The 9,015-nt window shown below is 53.0% G+C and overlaps 1 long non-coding RNA gene across 1 annotated transcript; it reads right to left on the bottom strand.

Annotated features, from left to right (window-relative positions):
• Positions 1-305: 305 nt before the first annotated feature.
• LOC124075346 (uncharacterized) lies at positions 306-7,358 on the bottom strand. Its single transcript, XR_006846008.1, has 3 exons — positions 7,094-7,358; positions 6,786-7,011; positions 306-5,052 (listed from the first exon to the last, which is right to left on the bottom strand). It is a non-coding gene; the product is annotated as an uncharacterized LOC124075346 (long non-coding RNA).
• Positions 7,359-9,015: the final 1,657 nt, after the last annotated feature.

Here is a 9,015-nt window from a genome sequence, read left to right as displayed (position 1 = left end):
AGGTGCTGGTTTGAAACACTAATAAGGCGACGTACACTCCATCCTCCGGGTTCACGGCCGCGCAGCTGAATAGCAAGGCTTCAGAAGCTCATTTGCCAGGGGATCCTGCTCTTCAGCCTGTGGTTTCCCACTCTGTTTAGTGCACACGTTCACGTGCGTGCTCGCGCATACACACACACACACACACACACACACACACACACACAACAGGCCTGTGGCTGCCTGGCAGGCTAGAGCCTTCTTATTTACACTGCTGCATTTTATATGCTGATAACATGATTTTAATACATTTATAAACATTTGGGGATCTTCTCAGTTATTTATTTTGCAGTTATTTTTAGGAGAAAATAAATGGTCTTTGAACTCTAATAAAATCGCTGTTCCGCAGCCCTGAACACGCTCAGTGAATGTGAGCAGGAGCTGGAGGAGGAGACGCCTGCACTGAGCCAGTGCCCCCATTCTAGGCCTTGCTGGGCAGACTGTGCTGTGTAGCTTTGCAAAAGTTGCTTCCCTTCTCTGAGCCTTAGTAGTCCCTTCCTGATGTTCACGGTCTGACTGTGCCAGGAGTGTGAGGTGCCATGCAAACAGGAGCCGCAGGATTTCAGTTGTTAAGCAAACAGGTACCTACTATGTGCCACACACAAGGCTGTCTCCCAGGGAAGCAGACCCAAATCTGACCTCAAAGGATACGCCGTCTGGAGTCCAAATGCGTAAAGAAGCTGCTCTGCTGTGAGACTCCAGGGGCAGGGGTTTTGTTCACGATTCACTGCTGTTCCCTCCCCTGGCTGCCCCTGCCCACCTTGGCAGCGGAGCATGACCCAAAGCCCTCCCTAGCAATGGGGCCAGGGGTCCGCCAAGCTGAGCACACTCTTTCTTTCAGGCCACGGATGCCCCTGCACAGCTAGAGGCCAACCATGTGGAGCAGAGCTTCATGGACACCTTTAACCCTATACCCCACACGCAGGCTCGAGCCATTGTGTATGCAGCGCGTGTCACCCTGAGAGGCAGAGGCCGGCCTGCCCCATCGATCCCCACGGCTGCAACCGAGATGCCTGCCTCCCGTCAACGCTGCTGAGGAAATTGGGCAGGAGGCTGTCATTTCTCTTCTCCTCCCCCGCATGCTTTCTGGAATAACCAACCCTCTCTGTTGCTGATACAGATCGGCCTCACGTCTGCTCCTCAGGCCCCGGAGTCTGGCCAGGTCTCCTCCTAGGGTGGACCTCAGGGTTGTCACTGGCTCTGTAGCAGTCCTGTGAGGTGGGGACTTGGGGGCTGAGTCACTTACCTAAGCAGGCACAGCCAGGAAGTGGCAAAGCTTTGCTCTGAGCCCCTGGGGTGGGGGTCAGCAATCTCACAGTGAGCATTCAAGGAGCCGTCCAGGGGTGGGAGGTGGACGGGGAGGTGGGGCTCCCTGGGCGGGTTCCTGGAGAGCTGGTGACAGCAGGCCACAGGCGCTGGAAAGGAGAGAGGGCTGTATGGGGGGACAGGGGACAAGAGAGGAGGTGTGAGTGGGGCGGAAGGTGACCGCAGGAGTGGGGGGCTGCACCGGGGGCCTGGGGTCTCTGTTCTCCCTCTGCTCACCACAAAATCCAGGGGACACAGGGCTGGCCGAGAGAAAGTTTCCACCTTCTGGGGACTCAGGGGCATGAACAGCTTTTATAAGAGACAAGGGGCTTCCGAAGTTGCCCCCGGGGTCTGGCTGAAACCTGGCTCCCATCAGCCCTTCTCTCTCTTTCTAACTCCTTCTCTCTCCTTCTAGCTCATCCTCGTGGCGCCCCATGGAACCCACGTGTGTGTCTCACCTGTGGCAGCCAGAGAGACAACAGCGGATGGGCCCTGGCTGAGACCCACTGATACTTCCCTTCCCAGATCTAGAGCCTTCCCTGGCCGAGACGGTGCTGTGTCCTTCCCAGCCTCACGGGCAGCCTCCAGGCTCATGGCAACCCCGGGTCAGAGCTGATACCCGCGGGTTTCCAACTGCTGTCTGTCGTGATCTTGCCGAGAGCCGGGGCCAGTGTCACACAGCAGGCCCCTGGTCAAGGCTCTGACAGTGTCCCTATTTCCCAGGTGGGGAAACTGAGGCGCGGAGGGTTTGCCCACTGTTTCATGTGTCTTTAAGTGCAGAGCCTTTGAACCCTGGCCTGGTCCATCCTCCAGAGTCTGTGCCCTTAGCAGCTGCACATATCGCCATTGTCCCTCTCTTCTGGACGACTTTTTATTTTTCTCTGTACTTGAGAAGTCATTCTCATGTGTAAAAATAAATAAAATAAATACTTAAAGAGCTGGGCTCTTGTCTCCTCTGCCCTGGCCTCCCTGGGCTCAGGAAATGGCTTCTGTTCACCTGTGACTCTAATATTATCTTCTCTGATAAAATAGAGATAATTAAATCCCATGATGTTTATAAAGGGTTGGATGTGAGGCCAGCACATTTTCTCACATAATCTGCCTAAAAACCTGAAAGACAAGCTTAATTATCTTCATTTTACAAGTGAAGATGATTTAGCTCAGAGAGGTAGAGGAATTGACTGAGGTCCCACAGCCAAGCAGTGCTGGGGCCTAGGGAACCGACTCCAGAGCCCTTGTTCTGAGCCCTTCAGCCAGGCAGTTCTCTAGGTCTGCATTTCATGGGCGGCTGAGGGTGGAGTAGCGTGAACAAACTTGTCTTGGTTTCTGGTGGCCAGAGTCCACACTCAGAGCCCGAGTCATCTTCAGGCTGTTTTGAAGGCAGGTGGGCTGAATGCCTGTACGGGGTGGCTTCTGTGGCTGTTCTTACCTGGATGATGGCCTCTGTAGCTCTAGGGCATGACTTGACTTGCCGACTCCCTGCTCTTTGTGTTCTGTAGAGCTGTATTCACCAAGACGGTCTCTGAAGTGAGCAGGGAGACTCCCACATTGCAGCCCTGTCCTCCTCATGGCTGCACCAGGGTCTTCAGGCCCTGACGTCTCTCATCCTGACCTATTGGAGCAGCATCACCTAATTCAACAGTCAGCCCTAAAGGGTGCCTAGTTTGAGGCCCTCCCTGGGCTGAGTGTGTATTAGGCAGGATAGGTAACGCTATGCTGCAGTAACAAGTAACCTCCAAATCACAGTGGCTTAAAAAACCCAGATATTGATTTTTGCTGATCCTACCTGTCCACTGTAGGTTGGGTGGGTTTGGCTCTATTCATCATGGCCACCCACAGAATCTGGGGGATAGAGCAGCTGTTGTGCCAGGGGAGAGGAAAACCCTGGTGGTTTTGCACCAGCCACTAAAGATGATCAAGAGGAAGTGACAGGCATCACTTCTGCCCTGATGATACACTGTGCAGAACAAGTCATGAGGTCCCACTGAGCCACGTGGGACAGGACAAGAGTCCCACAAGGAGCCTGGAAGAAGGAGATGTGAAAACATTTGGCCCAGTGCCTGCCACCCCAGGCCCGGGGAGGTAAGCGGTAATGACTCAGCCCCTGCCCCTTGTCCTCAGGGGACTTCCAGTTCCAGTAATGGCCATGCTGATGTCTTTCCCATTCCAGCCTGGTGGGCTTGGTGGGTGCAATTGTCCCAAGAGACAGAGCTAGCAGCTAAGTGATGAGCTGCTGGTGACGATGGAGCCTGGCTGTCCCTGGGCTGGGATTTGACTCCGCATCTGTCTGGGTCAGCACCCAGGTCTCTTGTCTCTGAATCATGGTGCCTTCAAAACCATCAGAAAATGGGGGTTTGGGGAGACAGTGAATCTGGGGTGGGAAGCTGTGGAGCAGACAGTGCCACAGACCCCTGCCATCCAGGGACGAGTGAGAGTCCCTGGAAGGACCACATCCTGATGGGTGGACAGGCTCTGAGATGCCAGAGGCGAGAAGGGCCCCGTGGAGCTGGGGAAGGTGTGGGAAGAAGAGGAGGAGGAGCGGAGGGGGGATGTTTGGGGCCAGACAGACCTGGGCTTGCAGATTCTAAAACCTGTTTAACCTCTCTTCTCCGTTTTAAAGGAAGTCACGCCATGGAGGGTTGCCACGAGGTTTAAATGAGATTAGGAAAGGCTCCATGGAGTAGCTTCTGACTTCAGGAGTACTCAGCCAGCGACATCCCTGAGAGTGGGCGTTTCCTGGGGGCCAGGCCCTTTGCCAACCAGTGTGCACCAGCCAGACCAAAGCAGGCACCAGCAGCTGCAACCATCTTATGGATGAAGCAGGATGGAGTCCAGAGAAGCTGGACTGAGGTATCTCACCCTGACCTATTGGAACAGCATTACCTAATTCAACTGTCAGCCCTGAAGGGTGCCTAGTTTGAGGCCGTCCCTGGGCTGAGTGTGTATTAGGCAGGATAGGTAATGCTATGCTGCAGTAACAAGTAACCTGAGGTCTTTCTTACCACAGGTGGCCCTTTTCTTTTCATTTTCCGTCTTGGAGGCTGTCAATCAAGCTCTGCCTTCCCCCCTCCCCCCTTCCTTCTGCCAAATCCTCAGCTACCCTCAGCTCCATTTCCCTCCAGAGGGAACCACATCATTACAAGAGGTCCCCCCCGCAAAGACAAGACCAGCAGGCCCATGAAAGCCACTTGGTCCAGCCTCACACTGGAAATCCATGCACTGAGATGGCCCATCCTGCCTCTGTGGCCCCTGGGGGCCTCTCACCAGGCTCATCCTCTCCCATCAGTGGGCAGAGAGGCTCCAGGAAGCATCCCTGATCTCTCGCCCTCCGTGTCCTTGTGCTGCTCTCTGCTGCTACCAGAGAGCTGTCAGTCGTCCAGCAGAGGAGAGGTGCTACAGGAGAGGAAGCCAGGATCTCACTGCCACACCCACCCTCTGACGCCTTGGGGGGGCCTCTGGCCTGGGTCCTGGAAAATCCATGTCTTTTGCTGCTTCACCGAGACTGGAGCCATGGAGGAGCCGTTGGTGGGTGTGGAAGACATTCCTGGTCCTGGCTCAGCTCCTGGTGGGAGGCCCGGGCCTCTCGCAGAGCTTGCAATTGTTCATTGGCAGGAGGCTGACGCAGAGCCACTGTCTCCAGGGTGACATGTCCAGTGTCTGTGGCGCAGGAAGCAGTAAGGGCAGAGGGTTCTCAGAGACTCTGGAGTCCTGGAAAATCAAAAACCAAAAATAAACAAAGTCCCCATTGCCCTGAAATGAATGGAATGAACAAAAGTGTCTTTATCTTGCAACCCTTTGCCCAGGCAGAGGGGAGGTCCAGGAAGGAGAGAGAGCAACTACTGCCTGGGGACAGATGCTCCTTGGTAGGGCAGGCCCAGCAAACTTCCAGCTGCCAGCAAACTTCCAGCTGCCAGCTGATGATTGGCTCACAGCTGTCCCAGCAAACTTCTAGCTGCCAACTGATTGGCTCCTCTGCGGTGATGCTCATTGAGCTGTTTCCCCGCACTTTCAGACCACAGAGCTGCTCATTGGGGGACTTTTTTGGCTCCGCCCACACGACCCAGCCAATCAGCCTCAAGAGCAGGAGGAGTGGGGGAGGTTGAGAGGCTTGTGGGAAGCAGGTGGTGGCAGTTGGGCTCTGAGGGAATTCCTGAAGAGCTGTGTGGTGCCGTGTGTGTGTGTGTGTGTGTGTGTGTGTGTGTCTGTTCTAAAAATAAAGTTCGTTTCTTTTGACAAGTGCCTCCTGAATTGTGCCCAGGTAGACTGTGGCAGGACAGATGCTCCTTGGTAGGGCAGGATGATCAAATCTGATTTGGGGGAAGATCCTGAGGCTCCAACTATTTCATCCTAGAAGTGAGGCCTCTGAGACCCAGGAAGACAAGGGCAATCTGTCACATGGCCACCCCAGAAATTGGTGGCAGAGAGAGAGAAATGCTGAGGTCCCCAATTAAACATTCAGTTCCTTAGGGAAGATGTCTCTGTGTCCAGAACATTGGGGGAAGAATATGCTTCTCTCAGCCAGCACTGAGAGTGCCCAACTGTCTTGGCCAGAGGTCAGGAAGCTATAGCCCAAGACCACATCTGGCCCACAGTCTGATTTTTAAATAAAGTTTTATTGGAACACAACCACATTCATTTATGCACCTATGTCTAAGGCTGCTTTTATATTACAACAGTAGAGCTGAGCAGTTTCAACACAGCCAGCCTGATCCACAAGGCCTAAAACATTTACAGTCCGTAGTAAATATTGTAATTAAGTCTTAACAATTAAATATTAAAATATTTAGATCTGGCCCTTTATAGAAAATGTCTACTGTCCCCTTCAGACACATGCCTGAAGGGAATCTTAGACATAACTTACACAATGGTTTTATGAGCATTTGAATATCATCATTAAAGTCAGGTACCTGTTTCCAAATGGAATCTTCATGAATTTCGCCAGATTTAAAGCTGATAGCAGCAAAGCCCCTCAGGTTCAGTGGGGGGGAGCTGATCCTCTCTCATCCTGACCACCTCTCCTTCTGCTCTGGCCCCCAAGTAAAGTTGCCATATAAAATATAGGACCTGTGGTCACGTCTGAATTCCAAATAGCAAACAATTTTTTAGTATAAGTACATCCCAAATATTGCATAGGATATACCCCTATTAAAAAGCATTCCTTGTTTGAATGCAATCACAACCGAGTCTATCTTCTGTGTATTGGCTACATCTGGCAACTCAACTCTTAGGTCAACCGGGAGGAAGTATCTCAGTGGAAATCCAGCCTCCAGAATAGACTTCAGAGTCAGCCTGGTATTTTGAGACTGGCCTTGGCCAGACCCTGCAGCCTCATGGCCAGCCTCCTCTTCCCATGTCCCCTGCCCCATCCTTCCCTCTCCAGTGCCCACTGCTGCTCTTCCTGCCCAGGTGGCCTGCACACACCCTGACCCCGCTCTGCTTACCCTCCCGGCCCCATACGGCAGAATCAACCTCCTCTGGTGTCAGGCTGCCAGGTGAGCAGGTGCAGGTGTGTGAGCAGGTGCAGGTGCCTGAGCACCGGACCCAGGAGAGAGCAGAGCTGGGCCTCCTGGCCTGGGCTCCCCGTGCAGCGCAGCTTCACAGAGGTGTTGTGTTGCAAAATCATGGGCACTTTGAAGTCACTAGCAGGTTTGTCTCTTTTTCTTCTCTCTGTTTTTTGAACACACAGGTTTCGAGTCACAGGAATGATCCTGGGTCTACAAGCCCGTTAAGGACATCTTTATCAACTCACCCCCACCGATCCTCTTGTGGCCTTGGCATGTTGTAGGTCCTCTGTAAAACAGAAGACAGGAGGGGGAGCAGGGTTCAGGGGAGGCCCAGCTGAGCACAGGCTCTGAGAAGCCCACGGCAACTACAGGGAGTCCAGCCTGCAGCCAGGGAGAGTTTCTACAGAATCCCAAAAGCCTGAGCAATGAAGATCCCAGAAGGTCAGGGTCCCACTAACAACCTGACTGTCCCTTCTAGGAGGGCTGCACTTTTGAAGAGCTGAGGGTCATGGCTCCTCCACACCAGAAGTGAACATACCTCCCTTCCCTTGCTGACCATCCCGAGTCTGGGGTTTTCCAAGTGGTGCCAAAGAGCCTGTGGCCTGGGGGTTTCCAAGTGGAGAGCCTGTGGCCTGGGGGTTTCCAAGGTGTCACCACCAAGCAGCTGTCAGCATTTTGGGCCAAGACTCTGGGGTTCTACCATCTCTCAGGGGCTCTTCCTTTTCCTTTCCAGAAGGCCAGAGCCTTTCCTGGTGACCTGCTTCTGGCCAGGCTAATGTGAGGACCTGGCTTTGGGGAGGAGGAGCTTGGCAGGTCCCTGGCACAGCGCTGATGCCCCAGGGTTGCCTTGGGGAGGGTCCCTGGGCAGGAGCCAGAGGACGAAGGGGGAGGAGAGGGTGGGCTCCCAGTGGCTCTGCCGACTCCCACTCACTCCAGGCTACCTTTAACTGAGGCAAAATTCTTCACTAATCTCTTTTATTTACATTCAGTGCTTCTAGAAAAGACCCTATGACATTTTAGTGTGGGGCAAAGAAAAGCGAGAGACACACACCTTTCAACAGAAGCAGCAGGTTGCAGGGTCCTGGGTGCACCGGCGCTCAGTGTTGCTGGATGGCTTTATAAACAAAGCCGGGTGAGGTGGGAAGCCAGCCCTATAGAAATGGCCTCCCATAGAAATGCTCCAGGGCGCCCCGTACAGCTGGGTGGTCTATAGAATGAAAGCCCCACTCACTCTACACAAGAATCCTCCCTGGACCATGACTACTTCCTTAGGAGGAATTTCCAGCTGTGAGCTACTCCCTCCAAATGCTTTTGATACCCATCGCCAGATTGCCTCTGCTCCACCACCTGCTCACCCCATAACCGCAGGCAGACTGCTTCATGCATTTGTGCCTCAGTTTCCTCATCTGACACAAGGAGATAATAATAGTCCCCACCCCCTAGGGTTGTTGTGCAGAATTAAAATGTTCCCCACACTGTTCAACTCGTAGGAAGCACGCAGGATATGTTAGACTCTACTGCTGTTATTTTATTATTATTCTTGCAGTGCCTCCAGAAGGTGGTGCCAATCTTTGTGACAGACAGCAGATTCTGCCTGCACCCGCTGAGTGCCTCGGTCAGGATTGATCAGATCGAGCCAGCTGGCGTCTCGTCCTGCATCTCCTGACACTGGTGATCTTGCTGAGTCCTTGTCAGTTTCTTCGTCTGTTAAATGAGCTCATGTACTTCAAGAAATGTCCAGAAAACAAGGTGCGCCTTGGCACAGATCAATAGGCCTTTTGCAATCTTTCAAAGGACTCAGGAAAACCTGTTGGACGAAGGAAAGATAAGCCTTGAGACTTGTTCAGGAGATATTCCGAGAGGCTTTGGGACTGCCATACATCTTACGTCCAGGCGTGGCTAGAGTTTAGGGAAATGAGTTCATCCAATCATTTATTCATCTGCTCTTTAGACTCGGTTATGGCATCCTGGGCGATTGCGGCTTTGGAGGTCCACGGGACGTAACTGTGGAAAAAGATAATAAGGCAAGGACTTTGCCCTTTGGGCTCACCTTCTGGAGGGAGAAGCAGGTAATAAACAAGCGTATCAATAACTGATTGAGTTCAGACTGTGACGAGGACTATAGAGGTGGTAGCCACAGCTGATGTTCTGAAGCAAAGGCCTGATG

The sequence above is a fragment of the Marmota monax genome, unplaced genomic scaffold, assembly GCF_021218885.2.
Source record: "Marmota monax isolate L192 unplaced genomic scaffold, Marmota_monax_Labrador192_F-V1.1 WCK01_AAM20220418_F8-fsc00008, whole genome shotgun sequence".
Lineage (NCBI taxonomy): Eukaryota > Metazoa > Chordata > Mammalia > Rodentia > Sciuridae > Marmota > Marmota monax.
The sequence above is the reverse complement of the archived record's forward strand: the minus strand, read 5'-3'. Positions and strand labels throughout refer to the sequence as shown.